Here is an 18,922-nt window from a genome sequence, read left to right as displayed (position 1 = left end):
CTCTGCCTTCGGCTCAGGTCAAGTCATAATCCCAGGGTTCTGGGATCGAGCCCCACATCGGGCTCTCCGCTCGGCGGGGAGCCTGCTTCCTCCTCTCTCTCTGCCTGCCTCTCTGCCTGCTTGTGATCTCTGTCAAATAAATAAAATCTTTAAACAAAATAAAAAATAAAACACCACTAATTTCCAGTTAACCCAGGACTAAAAGGAAGAATTATTATTCTTAAATTTGTAAAGACACATTATGTCTCATTATCTGATTAAAGGGGAAAGAAAACACATGCTTATTTTAATAGACGTAGAAAACTAATTGAATGTGAATCAGTACATTTACATAATACAATGTAAATGCAAAAAATGTAAATGTAATTATGATTTTAAAATTATTAGGAATAAAAACAAACACCCGTAAGAATTATAAAGAATTATAAAGAAATACTATGCACAATTATATACCAAAAAATGAGATGTCTTTGATGTGAAGGCAAATTCTTAGAAAGACACAAAACGGATTCAAGAAGACAGAGAAAACCTAAATATACCTATAATGTTCAATGTGGAGTCTGCTGGAGAGTCCCTTGCTTTTCTTCTAACCCTCCCCCTGCTTTTGTTCCCTCGCTCTCTCTAAATGAACAAATGAATAAATAAAATCTTTAGAAAAAAAAAGGAATACACAGAAATTAAAGCCTAAGCTCAGATGATCTCACAGGTAAATTCTATCAAACATTTAATAAGAATTAATACCAATTCTTCAAACTTATCCAAAAATTAGAACAGGAAGGATCATGCCCCAGCTCATTCTTTGAAGCCATTATTACCTGATACAAAGCAAACAAACAAATAAAAAACAGAAAAATATGTCATAAGAACATTGCATACCAATATCTCTCATGAATATGAACACAAAAGCTTCAGTAAAATACTAGCAAACTGAATCCAGCAACATATAAAAATAATTATACATTACAACCAAGTGGGACTCATCTCAGAAATATAAACTTGGTTCAATATTAAAAAAAATGTAACATACAATATCAATACACTATAAAACAATAAAACATATCAACAGCTTAATAACAACTCACTGGACAAAATCCAGCTCCCTTTCATGATAACTCTCAACAGCTAAGTGTAAAAGAGAACTTCTTCAACCAGATTAAGGGCACCTGTAGAAAAACCCAAAGCTAAAATCATATTAATGAGTTTACTTTCCCCTCTAAGATAAGGAAAAAAACCAATGATGCCCTCTCTTGCCATTTTTATTTAACGATGTGCTGGTGGTCCTAGTCAGAACAGTAAGGCAAGAAAAGGAAATACAAGACATTCAACTTAGAAAGGAAGAAGTAAAATTAATTGTATTAAAAAATGACATTATCTTATACATAGAAAATCCTAAGGAATCCACTAAAAATGAACAGAACTAATAAACACATGTAAGAAGGCTGCAGGATACATTAAGGTACAAAAGTCAATTACATGCCTATAAACTTGCAGAGAAAAATCCAAAAACAGCTGTGTGAATTACTAAAAAAACACAAAACAGAACACTGAATTATATTTGAAATGGATGAATTATATGGTATGTGAATTACATCTCAATAGTAAAAAAAAAGAATACTTACATCTTATAGAAAAGAAATTAAGAAAACAATTCCATTTAAAAGAGCACAAAAAAGAAAAAATATTTAAGAATAAATTGAACAAGGTAGTGAAAACCTTTTATTCCAAAAATTTGTTCTGCAGATCCAATGCAATCTGTAGTAGAATCACAGATGGCTATAGAAATTGATAAGTTGATAAAATTCATATGAAATTTTAAGGGACCCTAAATAGCCAAAACAATCAATTCCCTATATTAAGGTTTTTACAAGCCACTCTATAAATCTGACCTAGGTATCAAAAGACAACAAGAATCTCTCAAAGCTTAATTGTTAAAATATTAAGATTGGTAGGCATTGTACCTGATTGATGCTTTCGGTTTGCATTTCTAGTTAGTTGAAATCTTGTTCTTTTACAATCCAGAAATGTCTTCTCGCAACTGAAGGGAAATGGATCCTGCCTACTTACCACAGCAGACACCTTGGGTCTATTCCATTGTCTCACCTAGTTAAGCATGGCCATGAGTTCTGAGAACATCCCTTGTACAAGTTAAACCATTGACTCCAGTCTCAAATCCATGCTGACTGTTTTTTACAAAACAGTCTAGTTCCCTGAATTATTTTTTAGTTACAGATTTCCAACATCAGCAAAAACTAACTTTGTCAAATTCCAATGGACAAATGAAACAGAAACTGATTTCTGCTTCATGACCAGAGGCCAGAGGCCTAGCAAAAGATGTCCTGGACTGTGTATGTGTATGTTTATGCATGCCTTTTAATTATATTTGTTTCTATGTGTCCTTAAAGACAAAACTAAGGGTAAAGAAATATCTAATGACATTTCCCAGATGGCTCTGTTTCTTTAGAATGAGGGCATCATAGCCCACTGTGAACCGGTATTGTGCTTCTTATAAATCCTTTCACTTACATCTAGATCAGTAGCTTGACTCAGTCGCCTGAAGCTACTTAGTGCTTAGGCCTGGCAGCTTTACTACTGGAAAGTCTTGAAAGGGAAGGAAACCTGTTCCTTTAGTAGTTACGTGAGAGACGAAATCAAAGGCTAAGAGCTAAGGTGAAATGCTGAGAAGCAGGAAGGCAGCATGGCTACCTTAAACAGACTGCTCTTGAGACCAAGGGCCTACTACTCCAAAAGTAACTATTAGATGATAATTTACTTTTCAGGGGCAAATAGTAATGAATCCAAGTGATAAATTTTGTCATGATGATCAACCCTATATTCCTTATTTAGAAGGTATAGTCACCTTTATGATGGTTTTGTAAAATGGCGGGTATGAAAATGGATCCTAACCCAATCTTCCAGAGCTCTTCCTTCAATAAATATAAATTCCCAAGAAAATAGGAAAGAAGAAAAAGTAGAGATGGAATAAAATCAAATTCATTACTTCGATTTTTCATTAGGTTCTCTGACAGAGTTTCTGTAGGACAGTTGTGATTTATTTCAGTCTCCGTAATGGATTATAAGAGCTTTGGTTTGTGTTATATATTGCTCAGTAAATAAAGCAGGTGACCTATTGAGGCTCGTAAATTAAGTCTAGCTTGAACAAACACTTTAATTGAATTGTCCTATGTTATAATACTAGTGCAATTATGAATGTAGTGGCATATACACAGCAAAACATTAAAAAAAAAAAACCTATTCAGAAATAGATTATCAAGATGGCCATTATGATGCAGGCAACACCTGACAGTGTTTTGTCTTTTTAAGAGAAAACACTTCAGAGGTCAATTTCTATTCCTTGAAAACAGAACATATTCATTGCGTAAGTATGGTAAAGCAATTTTATATTTTAGCTCAATAAACCATGAACAAAATTATTTAAACCATAGAGGTTTCTACATGGTATCCCTCTATTCACCTTAGAACAATCATTCCTTCTGATCTCCAGCCTAAGTACTGGGGCTTCATACTTACTCTTCTCCTATTCTGGCTGTCTTTCAGACAATACCTCAAGCCTGACATACACACACACACACACACACACACACACACACACACACACAAGCATGCACATGCACACGCACACACACAACAAAAAGAGAACTCTTCAGTTGGGTTCTGATGATAACTTTGCCTCAAGGAACTGTAAACCTGCCTACAGCTATGCAAGGTGCCAAGTAAAACTGTGCTCTATTTCTTTGTGTTCTGTATTTCTCACATAAATTAATGCTACTGGTTTTAGGTCAAATTAAATAATATAAATAACAGAATTATTCTTTAAAAAAAAAAAAAAAAGATTGGGCACCTGGGTGGCTCAGTGGGTTAAGCTGCTGCCTTAGGCTCAGGTCATGATCTCAGGGTCCTGGGATTGAGTCCCGAATTGGGCTCTCTGCTCAGCAGGGAGCCTGCTTCCTCCTCTCTCTCTGCCTGCCTCTCTGCCTACTTGTGATCTCTCTCTGTCAAATAAATAAATAAAATCTTAAAAAAAAAAAAAGATTTTATTTGAGAGAGAGAAGGGGGGCACAAGGAGCAGGGAGCCCAGCTCTGGGCTGGACCCCAGGACTCTGGAATTATGACCTGAACTAAAGGAAGACACTCACTGGCTGAGCCACCCACATGCCCCAATGACAGAATTATTCTGCCACTGAAAAAAGTGGAATAGAGAATTTTATTGGAATTTAGGAAATTTAGTGGAATAGGGAATTTTAGTGAAATTGAGTATGTCAAGATTTTTTAAATCATATTAGCCATCTTACCTAGCAATGTGTATAATTATATATACAGACTACTTCTAACTTCGTCTTAAATACAGACTTTCTTAGTATTCTTGATCTAAGCTTCTTCCATTAGAAATGGAGACTAGACGCCACTTACTACTTTTACATTTTGAGTTTATAGGAATTCACTGTAATCCAATCAATTTACTATAAAAAGAAAGGCAAATAAAGTCATACTAAGAACTAAATTGAGGGGCGCCTGGGTGGCTCAGTGGGTTAAAGCCTCTACCTTCGGCTCAGGTCATGGTCCCGGGGTTCTGGGATCTCACCCCACATCAGGCTCTCTGCTCAGTGGGGAGCCTGCTTCCACCTCTCTCTCTCTGCCTGTCTCTCAGCCTACTTGTGATCTCTGTCTGTCAAATAAATCAATAAAAGTCTTTAAAAAAAAAAAAAGAACTAAATTGAAAGATTCGATTTTTGTGTACTTGCAGTTTAATAGTACATTGTCTTGAGACATACTCAATTCTCATCACCAAGAGAAAATCATTATAATTGGTTTTAATTTTCCTCATATCCATGCTCTTCAGCATCAGCTTAACTAAGGAAGTGAAATACTTGTATACTGAAAAGTAAAAAAACAGTGATGAAAGAAATGGGTTATAAACATCTCTGTGCAGGTTTTTGTGTAACTAGAAATATTCAGCGCCTTCGAGTAAACATCAAGGAGTGCAACTGGTTGATCATATGGTGAGAGTATGTTTAGTTTTATGCAGAACTGCCAAACTGTCTTCCAAACTGGCAGTGCCCTTTTGCATTCCCACCAGCAACACATGAGAATTCTTAATTGCTCCAAACCTCTTTGCAATCTCATGTTGTCAATGGTTTGTATTTTGGTCATTTTTGTGTGTGTCATGCAGTCTCCTTGTTCTTTTAATTTGAAATTCCCTGATGACATATGATGCTGAGAAACTTTCCATCAGGTTATATCATCTTGAGTGAAATATCTGTTCAGATGTTCTGTTCATTTAATTTAATTTAATTTAATTTAATTTATTTATGTATGTATTTATTTATTAATTGAGAGAGAAAGCAAAAGCAAGTACAGGGATGGGGGAGGGACAATAGGATTAGGGGAGACAGAATCCCAAGCAGGACGGGGGCGGGGCGGGGGGACAGGCTAGATCTCACCACTCTGAGATCTTGACCTGAGCCGAAATTAAGAGTTGGTCACTTAACTGACTGGACCACCGAGGAGCCTGGATCTTCTGTTGATTTTCAAAATTGGGTTATCAGTTTCCTTTTTCTTGAATTTTAGTTGATCTTGGTATATTTTAGATGCCAGTCCTTTATCATATATATGTATTGTATTATCTCCTGGTCTGCAGCTTATTTTTCCATTCTCTAAAGGCATCTTTCATAGAAAATGTTTAATTTTAATGAAATCCAGATTATGATTTTTTTTCTTTCATGGATTGTACTTTGGTGTTGTAGCTAAATAATCATCACCAAACACAAGATCACTTAGATTTCTCCTATGGTGGCTTTCAGATATTTTGTAGTTTTGTGTTTTACATTTATTTTTTATTAGATTTATGATCCAATCTGAGTTAATTTTTGTCAAAATTGCAAGGTCAGTAATGAGATTCATGTTTTTGCATGTGCATATCCTGTTTTTGCTACACTAGTTATGGAAAAGTCTATCCATTATCTATTGAACTGACTTTTCTTCTTTGTCCCAGATCAATTTATTAAGTTTGTGAGGGTCTATTTCTGGGATGTCTATTCTGTTTCATCGATCTCTTTTTCTATTCTTTTGCCAGTAACTACACTGTCTTGACTACTATAGCTCTGTAGTAAACCTTCAAGTCAGGTAATATTAGGCCTCTAATTTCATTCTTTTCTTTCAGTATTGTGTTGGCTATTTGGGGTCTTTGGTCTTTCCATGTAAACTTTAATTTTTAAAAAATATTTTGTTTATTTATTTGACAGAGAGAGAGAGAGCGTGTGCAAGCAGGGGGAGCAGCAGAGGGAAAGGAAGAAGGCGGTTTCCTGCTAAGCAGGGAGACCAACCTGGGGTTTGAACCGAGGACCCTGGGATCATGACCTGAGCTGAAGTCAGATGCTCAACCAACTGAACCACCCAGGTGCCCCTTCATGTAAACGTTAGAATTAACTTGTCAATATCCACAACATAACTTGTTGGGATGTTCATTGTGATTGCATTGAATCTATAGAAAAATTTGGGAATAACTGACATCTTGCTAATATTCAGCCTCCCTATCCATGTGTATGTCCACTTACTGAAATCTTTGCTTTCTTTCATCAGAGTTTTAGAGTTTTCTCCAGATGGATCTTACACATATTCCATTAGATTTATACATAATTATATCAAATTTGGGGTGTTAATATAAATAGTATTGGGTTCTTAATTTTGAATTTCAAATTTTTATTGCTGGTACCTGAGAAAAATAATAAAAGTTGCATAGTAACTTTATATCCTGCAATCTTGCTATACTCACTTTTTATTTCAGGAGGGGTTTCTTTTTGTTCGTTTGTTTGTTTTGTTTTGTTTTTTTGAGTTGTCATTTCTTTGGGATTATTTACATAAATACTCATGTCATCTGCAAACAAGCCAGTTTTATTTCTTCCTTGCTAATTTTCATATATTTTCTAGCCTTGTTTTGTCTTACTGCATTAGCTAAAATTGTCAGAGCAAAGTTGAATTGGAGAAGTTGAATTGGAGAAGTGAGCTGAGCACGAACATTTTGTGTTCCTGATCTTAGCCGGGAAACATTGTGTTTCTATGCAGCTATATGCTTTTTGTAGCTGTTCTTTATCAAGTGCAGGAAATTCTCCTGTATTCCTAGTTTGCTAAGAATTTTTATTACATATGGGTGTTGGATTTTATTGCATGCTTTTTCTATGTCTATTGATATGATCATGTGATTTTTCTTAATTAATCTGTTAATGTGATAATTTTTACTATAAGAGCAGCCTACATACCTGGAACAAAGTCTGGTAATCGTGTATGCTTGTTTTTAATCAGTATTGGATTCAATATACTAATTTTTGTGAGCCTTCTTTTTTTCTTAAAACATATGTTGGGATTGTGTCTTTTGCTACTGTTTAAACTTATGGGGGGTGACATTTTTATATTTGGGTTGAAAAATGGGACTTCATAGTGTTTAAATGTTCCTTAATTGTATATTCCAGCAAAAATATTTGAAAACCCTACTTTTACTCTCCATTGCAACTGGATTACTGCCCATAAACCCTTCCTGTATAGAATTATAATCTTCTGTTGCTCCCAAGGAAAAAAAAAATGCCTTTGTTTAGAATTGGTAATGACTTCCGGATGGTTGCACATCGTCTGTGTGAGCCAAATGAAATCAGCAGAAGTCCTGTCTTTGTAAAGTGTAGAGGAGGGTAAGCTTCAGACTTGGAAAGAATGGATGGGGTTTTCAGTTTAAGGGTAAACAGTAACATTAGATGACATGAAGTGAAGAAACATATATAGAAACAATTATAGTGTTTGCTTGGTTTCTTTTAATGATAGTTTTCTTTTCTCTCACAGAGGTTGAAATTGTACTTTCTTCCTCCTTCTGGACTTGACACTGTCTTATGGAGATTATCTTACTGAGACAATGTCAATCTATATGGTTTCCTTGTACCCAAAACAAATAATAGATTTCAGTCTTTTGTACTATTTCAAATAGGATTATTAGAGTTCCTAAGTATGAACTGTATTAATTCTGCTATAGCTAGAAGGTTTGACAAGTGTTTTTTCATGAAATATGACATACCTTATTAGGTTTATTACTTCAAAAAATTGAGATATAAATGACATAAACCATTATATTAATTTTAGGTGTACAACATAATGATTCTATATTTGTATATACTGCAAAGCAATCACCAAAATAAATATAGCTAACATATGTCACCACACATAATTAAACATATTTTTCCTCGTGATGAGAACTTTTCAGATCCACTCTGTTAGCAACTTTTAAATATACAATACAGTATCAATTAATGGTAGTCACCATGCTGTGCACATTAGATCCCCAGGACTTGTTTCTTTTATAACTGAAATTTGAATTTTCCACCTTTGATCACCTTTTCACCTATTTTTCTCACCTCTATTCCTGACCTCTAGCAACCACCAATCTGTTTTCTGTATCTAGGAGTTCATTTTTGTTTGCTTGTTTCTCTTAGCTTCCACATATAACTGAAATAATAAAATATTTGTCTTTCTCTGTTTGACTCCTTTCCCTTAGCAAAATGCCCTCAAGATTCATCCGAGTTGTCACAAATGGCAAAATGTCCTTTTTGTGTGTCCATATAATATCTCATTGTATATATGTAATTCTCTTTATCCATTTAACTGTCCATGAAAATGATTTTTGCATCTATATTTATGAGAGATATTTATCTGTAATTTTGCTTTCTTATAATGTCTGTGTCTGTTTTTGGTATTAGGTAATGCTGGCCTCATAGAGTAATTTATAGAAGAATTATATTTTTAAAAGGAAAAAAAGATTATATCTATAAATTCTCAATGATTATCCTTAGTTAAGCACTCTCAAAATTTAAAATATAATGACATACTCTTAAACTTATATTATAGATCAAGTAGTTATTAAATGTACTTAATCATTGATTATAAATGCATTTTAAATTTAGCTATTCTATCATGCTTTTAAAAACATAGATTGAATTAAAATCATATTCCTGTATGAGAAGTTTCAAACAAAATTAGAGTGCATAACCATTGTTAATTCCTAAGACCTGAATCAGCATATTCATAATTCTTTACCATAAACTTGTTCATAATAATTTATTTTTCTATTAGAATTATTAATTACATGTATTACTTCAAAGGGATTCATGTTTGAATTACTATAAATTTAACTAAAGTCTTTTTTATATAATTTTTTTAAATTTATTTAGTTTTAGTATAACAGTATCATTATTTTTTCACCACACCCAGTGCTCCATGCAATCTGTGCCCTCTATAATACCCACCACCTAGTACCCCGACCTCCCACCCCCCCACCACTTCAAACCCCTCAGATTGTTTTTCAGAGTCCATAGTCTCTCATGATTCACCTCCCCTTCTAATTTACCCCAACCCCTTTCTCTCTAACTCCCCATGTCCTCTATGCTTTTTGTTATGCTCTACAAATAAGTGAAACCAATATGATAATTGACTCTCTCTGCTTGATTTATTTCACTCAGCATAATCTCTTCCAGTCCCGTCCATGTTGCTACAAAAGTTGGGTATTCGTCCTTTCTGATGGAGGCATAATACTCCATAGTGTATATGGACCACATCTTCCTTATCCATTCATCCGTTGAAGGGCATCTTGGTTCTTTCCACAGTTTGGCAACTGTGGCCATTGCTGCTATAAACATTGGGGTACAGATGGCCCTTCTTTTCACGACATCTGTATCTTTGGGGTAAATACCCAGGAGTGCAATGGCAGGGTCATGAGGAAGTTCTATTTTTAATTTCTTGAGGAATCTCCACACTGTTCTCCAAAGGGGCTGCACCAACTTGCATTCCCACCAACAGTGTAAGAGGGTTCCCCTTTCTCCACATCCTCTCCAACACATGTTGTTTCCTCTCTTGCTAATTTTGGCCATTCTAACTGGTGTAAGGTGGTATCTCAATGTCGTTTTAATTTGGATCTCCCTGATGGCTAGTGATGATGAACATTTTTTCATATGTCTGATAGCCATTTGTATGTCTTTATTGGAGAAGTGTCTGTCCATATCTTCGCCCATTTTTTGATATGATTGTCAGTTTTGTGTGTGTTGAGTTTGAGGAGTTCATTATAGATTCTGGATATCAACCTTTTGTCTGTACTGTCATTTGCAAATATCTTCTCCCATTCCGTGGGTTGCCGCTTTGTTTTCTTGACTGTTTCCTTTGCTGTGCAGAAGCTTTTGATTTTGATGGAGTCCCAAAAGTTCATCTTTGCTTTTGTTTTCTTTGCCTTTGGAGACATATCTTGAAAGAAGTTGCTGTGGCTGATATCGAAGAGATTACTTCCTATGTTCTCCTTTAGGATTCTGATGGATTCCTGTCTCACATTGAGGTCTTTTATCCATTTTGAGTTTATCTTTGTGTATGGTGTAAGAGAATGGTCGAGTTTCATTCTTCTACATATAGCTGCCCAGTTTTCCCAGCACCATTTATTTAAGAGACTGTCTTTTTTCCACTGTTTATTTTTTCCTATTTTGTTGAAGATTATTTGACCATAGAGTTGAGGGTTCATATCTGGGCTCTCTACTCTGTTCCACTGGTCTATGTATCTGTTTTTATGCCAGTACCATGCTGTCTTGGTGATCACAGCTTTATAGTAAAGCTTGAAACCAGGTAACAAGATGCCCCCAGTTTTATTTTTGTTTTTCAACATTTCCTTAGCGATTCGGGTCTCTTCTGATTCCATACACATTTTAGGATTATTTGCTCGAGCTCTTTGAAGAATACCGGTGGAATTTTGATCGGAATAGCATTAAAAGCATAGATTGCTCTAGGCAGTATAGACATTTTAACAATGTTTATTCTTCCGATACAAGAGCATGGAATGGTCTTCCATCTTTTTGTATCTTCTTCAATTTCTTTCTTGAGTGTTCTGTAGTTCCTCGAGTACAGATCCTTTACCTCTTTGGTTAGGTTTATTCCCAGGTATCTTATCGTTCTTGGTGCTATAGTAAATGGACTCGATTCTCTAATTTCCCTTTCTGTATTTTCATTGTTGGTGTATAAGAAAGCCACTGATTTCTGTACGTTGACTTTGTATCCTGTCACGTTACTGAATTGCTGTATAAGTTCTAGTAGTTTGGGGATGGAGTCTTTTGGGTTTTCCATATAATGAATCATATCATCTGCAAAGAGAGAGAGTTTGACTTCTTCATTACCAATTTGGATACCTTTTATTTCCCTTTGTTGTCTGATTGCTGTTGTTAGGACTTCTAATACTATGTTGAACAAGAGTGGTGAGAGTGGGCATCCTTGTCATGTTCCTGATCTCAACGGGAAGGACACAAGCTTTTTCCCATTGAGGATGATATTTGCTATGGGTCTTTCATAGATAGATTTTATGAAGTTCAGGAATGTTCCCTCTATCCCTATACTTTGAAGCCTTTTAATCAGGAACGGATGCTGGATTTTGTCAAATGCTTTTTCTGCATCAATTGAGAAGACCATGCGGTTCTTCTCTCTTCTCGTATTAATTAAAGTCTTTTGACACATTTATTTTCTAAGCCTCCCTAAGTGCTGTTTAAGACACTACATTTTTGAATAATTTGTTACATAGCAATAGGTAAATGATACATTCCCTATGGCCATCTACTTAGGAAATTGTACCTACTGTTAGATATTTTCTGGTTTGGATACATTTTGTGACTAGACATGGAATATGGTAGCATGCATTTCTCTTGGACCCTAGGGGCTGAAGATACATCACTACCCACCTCTACTTTAGGAGTAGCTTAGAAACACTTTTTACTAACACAAATGTCTAAAATCATTTATTTAATATGAATTCTGTAACAACTACAATATGCTTATAAATTGCCTGATTTAAAATAATGTGAGGTTGTGTGTTCATCTTTTGTAAACCTTCCTTTAATACTATTTGCTCATTATTTTACCAGCTTAACTAATGATTTTCATTAATTAATTTATCGTTATAAATGTAGCTGTAGTTTCCTCCTTGGTTTTATTTTATTTTTAACTTAAAACACATTTATAATGGTCAAAATATAATTTTTTACATATATTAATTTATCAACTAATTTAATGTTCAGAAAGTCTTTTACTGAATCCAAGATTATCCAAATTGTACCATAATGCCTTTTTGCATTAAAATAAAATGAAAATAAATAACATTTTAATCCTAGAATTGGGCGCAGTATATAATTTCTATAATTTAGATATTGGTATTCATACCAATACCCAGGATCCCAAACATACTCCCAAACACATACACACACATAAACTAGCATGTTGCCCTGTTCTGTGAATCATAGAGAGAACTTTAGGGAAGAGGAATTAAGAATGACCAAGGGGAAAAAAAAAAAAAAGAATCACCAAGGGACCTGACACTAGATTTTGCCCTTTGGAGTAAATTCCAAATGGCAACTAATCATAGTGATTGGTACTCATGAGAGTAAGTGTTTATGAGGTTTTGGAGGTGGTGGTGCTTAGTAAAGAGGAGAGTATAATATAAATAAATGATCTACTCTTAATGGAATAGTGCAATTGGGAAGATAATTTTAATATAGATATATTTAATTTACAGAATAAGGCCTACTATTAGTTTTCTTAAAAATCATAATTCCATAGTTCTTAACCAAAAAAATATCTGTAGTAGAGCTAATTCTATTTATGGTAAAATCAGGAGACTTTCATAGTCCTAGAGTTCACCACCCACTTCTTGCCATTTCTGCATAGGGATGTTTGGATCTGGAATTGTGGCCTTGTAACATGCAGACCAAGAAGAGCTTTCACCAGCTGGGTTGGTAGACTGGATTCTAAAGATTTATCTCCCAAAGATTACAGTTCCCTTATTATACAAGTTAACGCTAATCTATCTACTGCTCTAAAGGAATTTTTCAGATGTAACTAAGACTGCTAGTAAATTGACCTTAAAATGGTGATACCAGGGTTGCCTGAGTGGCTTAGTGCGATAAAGCCTCTGCTTTGGGCTCAGGTCATGATCCCAGAGTCTTGGGATCGAGCCCCACGTCAGGCTCTCTGCTCCGCGGGGAGCCTGCTTCCTCCTCTCTCTCTCTCTCTCTGCCTACTTGTGATTTCTCTCTCTCTGTCAAATAAATAAAATCTTTAAAAAAAAATGGAGATACCATCCTAGATTAAGCATGTAGGCCCAATGGAATCATAAAGTGAAAGAGGAAACAGAAGAGTCATTCTGTGCTCAAAGTGTCCGGAGAGATCCCAAGTATGAGAAACAACCAATATACTGACACTGGTTCTGTGATATACGATCATATATGCCAGGACCTGGGAAAGATGCCTCTAGTAGGGCCTGAGTGGCAGCTAACCGACAGCCAGTAAACAAGTGGGGACCTCAGCCTCCATACCAAAAGCAGCTCTATTGTGCTGACAACCTGAATTGAATTCTCAGAGTTGGCTAGTAAGAGCTCAGCTGCTGATATCTTGATTTTGGCAATGTGAAACCTAAAGCCAAATAACCAGCTGTGCCAACCTAAAATTTTGAACTACAGAATTGTGAGAATACATTTGTGTTGTTCTAATCCACTAAATTTGTGGTAATGTTTACGGTAGCAATTGAATATTAATATATTTGGTGATCTGGTGGTCAGGAGACATATGAACCGACGCCCCAATTATTTGATTCAGTTTTACAGTTCCTGCAAAAATGAGCCTGTTACTCAAACTTATCTCTACCTATAGTCCTTTTTGTTGTTATTGTTGTTCATTCAGGGGATAAGACACACATTCTACTGATATCAACTGAAAAGATCATAAGAGAGAGTACTTATTAGCCATCATGAAGCAAAGAATTCTGCAGTCAAAGATTAGGCATTATTTGATATCGAAAGTAGGTCATGGGAGGTTAGAAATAAAATTATTTAAGGAAAAATGACATTTTGGAAAACAATACTTCTTCCTCCTTAACTTCTCTGAAACATCACTTCAGAGGATAGAGCTCAGTCTTTTGTACTGAGAAACAGGCATTTCTCTGACTCTAATGGCAAGACTCATCTGCATTCCGATGCATGAAGACAATAGAACCAACTCTTCTGAATGTTCATGTAGCCATGTTTACACACTTGAAGCAGTCCTTACCAGGAGCTGTAATCTAAAGGGGAAACTTGAAACAGACTTCCAGTAATGAAAGACAAGCTCTATATAGTAAGATATAGTAAGTTTCCATATTTCAGTGGCATTCCAGGTAATACAAATAAAGGGATTAAATATAAATTTTTAAAATAAGTTTTAAAGTTTTAAAAGATTTAAAGGGTTTAAAGTTAAGAGATAGAAAGAAATAGAAATAACAAGGAGTAAGTATAAATATGTGTTTATGTGGGTTCTTCTATTCTGTGTCATTTTCTCAATTATTAAAAAAAAAATTGCCTCCATTAAATAAATTCAAACAAAATAGAAAATAATACATTTAGAATATGGCATAAAATGGATGCTTACTATGTCGTTATCAAATAAAAAGCTTTCAAGGGAATTTGTTATGCATCATGGTGCAGTAAAATGAGTGTCTCATAAATTGGAGCTCTAAGCTCTATCAATATGTTTTTCAAAAAGAAAGGAAGTGATGGCTTATGTATTCATTTGATTGTCTCTATGAAGAAAATTCAGATCCTAGATATTTTTCTTTTTTTCATTGAAATTCAATTAGTCAATGTATAGTACATCATTAGTTTTTGATATACTATCCAATATCCATTTATTTATTTATTTATTTATTTATTTATTTTTAGAATTTTATGTATTTATTTGACAGAGATAGAGAGACCAAAAGTAGGCAGAGCAGCAGGGAGAGGGAGAGGGAGAAGCAGACTCCCTGCTGAGCAGGGACACACACACACACACACACACACACACACACACATCCCTTTTTTTTCTTTATAAGACATGCACACTTTTATAAATGATTGTAATAAATTTGCTTAATAAATATATAGGACTATTCATATTTTTCTGAATTCTCTATTTCATCTAAAAAAACTGGTTCTCTATCTGATATTTTATTTAACCAATTTCTGCTCTTAATTTTATATTTACTTTCTTCTGCACTATTATGATTTAATTTGTCCATGTATTCTTAAATTGTTGAGATGTACGTTTAGTTTTCTGAATTTTATTTAAACTTTCTCTTTTTCAATATATCTCTTCAGACCATGAAATTCCACCTAGGCTTGGATTTGTTGTACCTCACATATTTTAGCACATAGGAGTTTTTATTATCATCCACCCAAACCATTTTCTTTCTCTTTGCTTTAAGAGTTATTTAGCAGTATCATTCTTTTTCATTTATTTATTTATTTATGAGAGAGGGAGAGGGAGAGACAGAGAGTGTGTGAGCGTGGGGTTAGGGGGAAAGAGGGGAAGACAATCTCAAGCAGACTCTGAGCTAAGCATGAAGCCCTTGGATGCCTAACAGACTGGGCCACCTAGGCACCCCAGAAGTATTATTCTTAGTTTCCAAATATATATAGGTATTTTTTTCTTTGTATCTTTATTCCACACAACCGTGATGAGATTTAGACATAAATAATAAATTTTTGCTACATTATCTTCCCTGGGATAAAGGTACCTCAAGCTCATGTCAATATTTCCATAGGCACCTATGTTTTTCTACTGTCCCAGATTGCAATAAATCGAATTGTTTTTCCTTAATTTTACTCAAAGAGTGATACACAATGGAAATTTTTTTTACTTTTTATTGTGACGTCTTTTCCCCATTCTTTCTGAATTTTGTTTTATGCAGGCATATATTAATTTCAAACATGAAAAAGTATATATTTATATACATATATGAAGTTATTACTCATTAAATCTAATGTATAATATAATTTACTCATGAATTTGTCCTAAATACTTCCTAAACACTAATTATGTCATAGCTTACTGGTAACTAATGAAAGTAAGTCAGGAAAGAATCTAAGTTTTATTAAATTATAATTATAGGAAGATATTGAAAGTCACAAATATTATTTTTATATTTCTAATGAAAGAAAATCTGATGCTTCCTAACTAGCAAATATATTAGTTATGAGATAAAAGTGAATGAAGACTGAAGATTTAACCAAAGAAAAACCAAATGCTCAACCAATAAGCTTTGAGTCATATTTCATGTCACAAACAGTTGACTCAAAATTAATAAAAGAACATAGAGCACCTAAAAGTATGAAACTATAGAAAATGTATAGTAGAGAATCTTTGTGATCTTGTGGTAGGAAAAGATTTCTTAGCTATGGCTTCAAAAGCACTATGTAATGAAGAAAACTTTTTTTTTTTTGTCTTTAAATTAGACTTCATTAAAATTAAAACTAGTGCTATTTGGAAAGACATTTTTAAAGAAAATAAAATATTGAGGCACATACTACAAGAAATATTTTCAGGTAACACATTTGACAAATGACATGCATCCAGGATATGCTTTAAACTTTTTGTTTGTTTGTTTTTAATTTAATTTTATCTTTTCAGTGTTCCAAGATTCAGTGTTTTATGCACCACACCCAGTGCTCCATGCAGAACTTAAGAACTCAATAATAGTAAATCAGTAAATAAGAAATGGACAAGGGGAGACCACATGAAGACTCAACGAGAAGGTAGCCATCCACAAGCAATGGAAAGAGTCCTCAGAATTAATCAATTGATAGCAACACCTTGCTATCAGACTTCCAGACTCTAAAATTGTGAGAGAATTAATTTCTGCTATTTAAGCCATCCAGTCATTGGTAGTGTTAATGGCCGTCTCACAAAACCAATATAAAGGTGAGACATATAATTAGCATCTTGATTGAAATGGTAGTTTCATGGGTACATAAAAATTACAAAACTTTTCAAGTTGTGTAGTTTAAATGTGCACCATTTAATGTTTGTCTTTTCTTCCATAAAAGCATTTAAGACTTTAGACATTGTAAAGAAAATCTTTCAAGTAAATAGCCTCCTCTCAATTTTTACTCAATATGTTAAAATTATCATTTAAACTTTTCTATAAATACATTGATTATTTTGATAAAGCCATATGGAATATAAACTAAAAGTGAAAATCTAAACCTCTCCTTTTGCAACTAACAGCTAAATACCATCGTTATGTTTAAAATGTTATCAAATTGCCAATATGTCAGGATTTTTATGTACAGGGAATGAAGCACAAATTCTGGAGCCAACTAGGCACAGTTTCAAACTTTGGTCTTAACCATACTCTTTTATAAGGACCTGAACAAGTGATTTTTTCAGATTCCTCATCTTTTGTAACATGAAATGTAAAATGCCTATCAAAAACTGTTTAAGAAACTAACCATCAGAGGATCTGTTCTTGTTGCTCAATGATAGTTTCCTTTTCTTTTACTCTTTCTTTTTTCTATTCCCTCTTTTTCTTAACATCTTTCTTTTTTCTTATTCTCTTTCCAATGCCTAATGTTTATGAATACTGATTTAATTTAATTTCCTCAGAAGAATCTCATTATATCTGCCTCTCTTCTGTTTTCTAAGCAAGGTACATGTACATCTTTGGAAAGCATCATATAAAGCATTGATTAATAAGGCCCTTAGACTTTAAAATGTCATTAAAAAAAGATAAGTGATGAGAGTGATCCATTTTTAGTTTGCAATGTATGGAAAGCATTTTAGTTTATTCAATAGTAATCAACAGTCTCTGCACTGTTATTTACTGATTGCCATTACATCTTCCTAAGGGGCCTGAGTAGAGATTAAGTGCTTCATAGAAAAGTTACACAGCCTGAGCCTGAAGGCATTTCATAATGAAGGTAAAATTAGAGAGACAGTATTTTTGACATCTGTAGGAATCACATTTTGCAAATATAGCTTAACATTCTGGGATTTTTTTTCCCTTCAAATTCAGTTTTGCCTCAAACCTCTGTAGATACTGTAAGAGTAAAACTGTCAGCATGGTTGGTTTTCTCAGAATAAATCCAAATCTCCCTTCTGAGTTTCTGACAGACATGTTTTTCATTTTCCCGTGGACTGAAATAGGTAGAAACCACAACACCTTTTCCCATTAGTATAAATGTTATCTGATGACTCTTGGGTTCACATCCTTCTTTAGCAAAGATAAAGAGGAGAAAAGGAATACTCTCAGGAAAAAATTCAAACTGAATACAAACTTTCTATCTTTTTCTTGATCCCTGCATACCTTTTTAGAATAATGCAAATAACTATTATTTCAAAATCAAATGGAAAACTGGGGCAGGAAATAATCCACATGAACCCAAACATCTTATAGTTCCAAAAAATAAGATCATACTCAAAAATAAAAATGAGAAAACAAGCATCTTTTAATGGGAGTATGTCAAAAGGTTTCATTTTCAGTTTAAAATGATCTATTAAGATTGCCTTACTAATTGATATAAATGAAACTTAGTAACATAACATTTTAATAATTGGGAAACTAGGTGAGGTGTATTTGGGAAGGAATTCTGCTATCTTTGTAATTTTTCCACAAATGTAAACTAGTCTAAAATTTAAAAGTTTAGTATAAATAGAAACAAGTGTATTTAAACACACAGATTTTTAAAAATAATGTTTGCATTGGGCTTATCGTTAAATCTAGTATTAGTCAATACATACATATATTTTTTTTAACTTGGGAAACAGGATTATACATACATATCCTCTACAGACTTAAAGAGAATATACCTGTAATTTTCAAGTGTTCCTCTAAACAAGTCAAATTCATTACTATTATTTTTATAAAGTAGCATTAACACTTCGAGATAGAGTAAATATCCTTTCTTTTGCCCATCATTTTTCATTTTTTGTTTTCTGTGTAAGAAAAGGATTATGATAATAGAAACATTCTCACTATTTATGGTTCAGAAGGACCTGCAGCAGAAATGAAGTAATAATAGGTAAAATTTTTCTGAAGCCTCTAGGGCTTAAAATATTCTCA

This window comes from Mustela lutreola, chromosome 5, assembly GCF_030435805.1.
Source record: "Mustela lutreola isolate mMusLut2 chromosome 5, mMusLut2.pri, whole genome shotgun sequence".
Lineage (NCBI taxonomy): Eukaryota > Metazoa > Chordata > Mammalia > Carnivora > Mustelidae > Mustela > Mustela lutreola.
The sequence above is the reverse complement of the archived record's forward strand: the minus strand, read 5'-3'. Positions refer to the sequence as shown.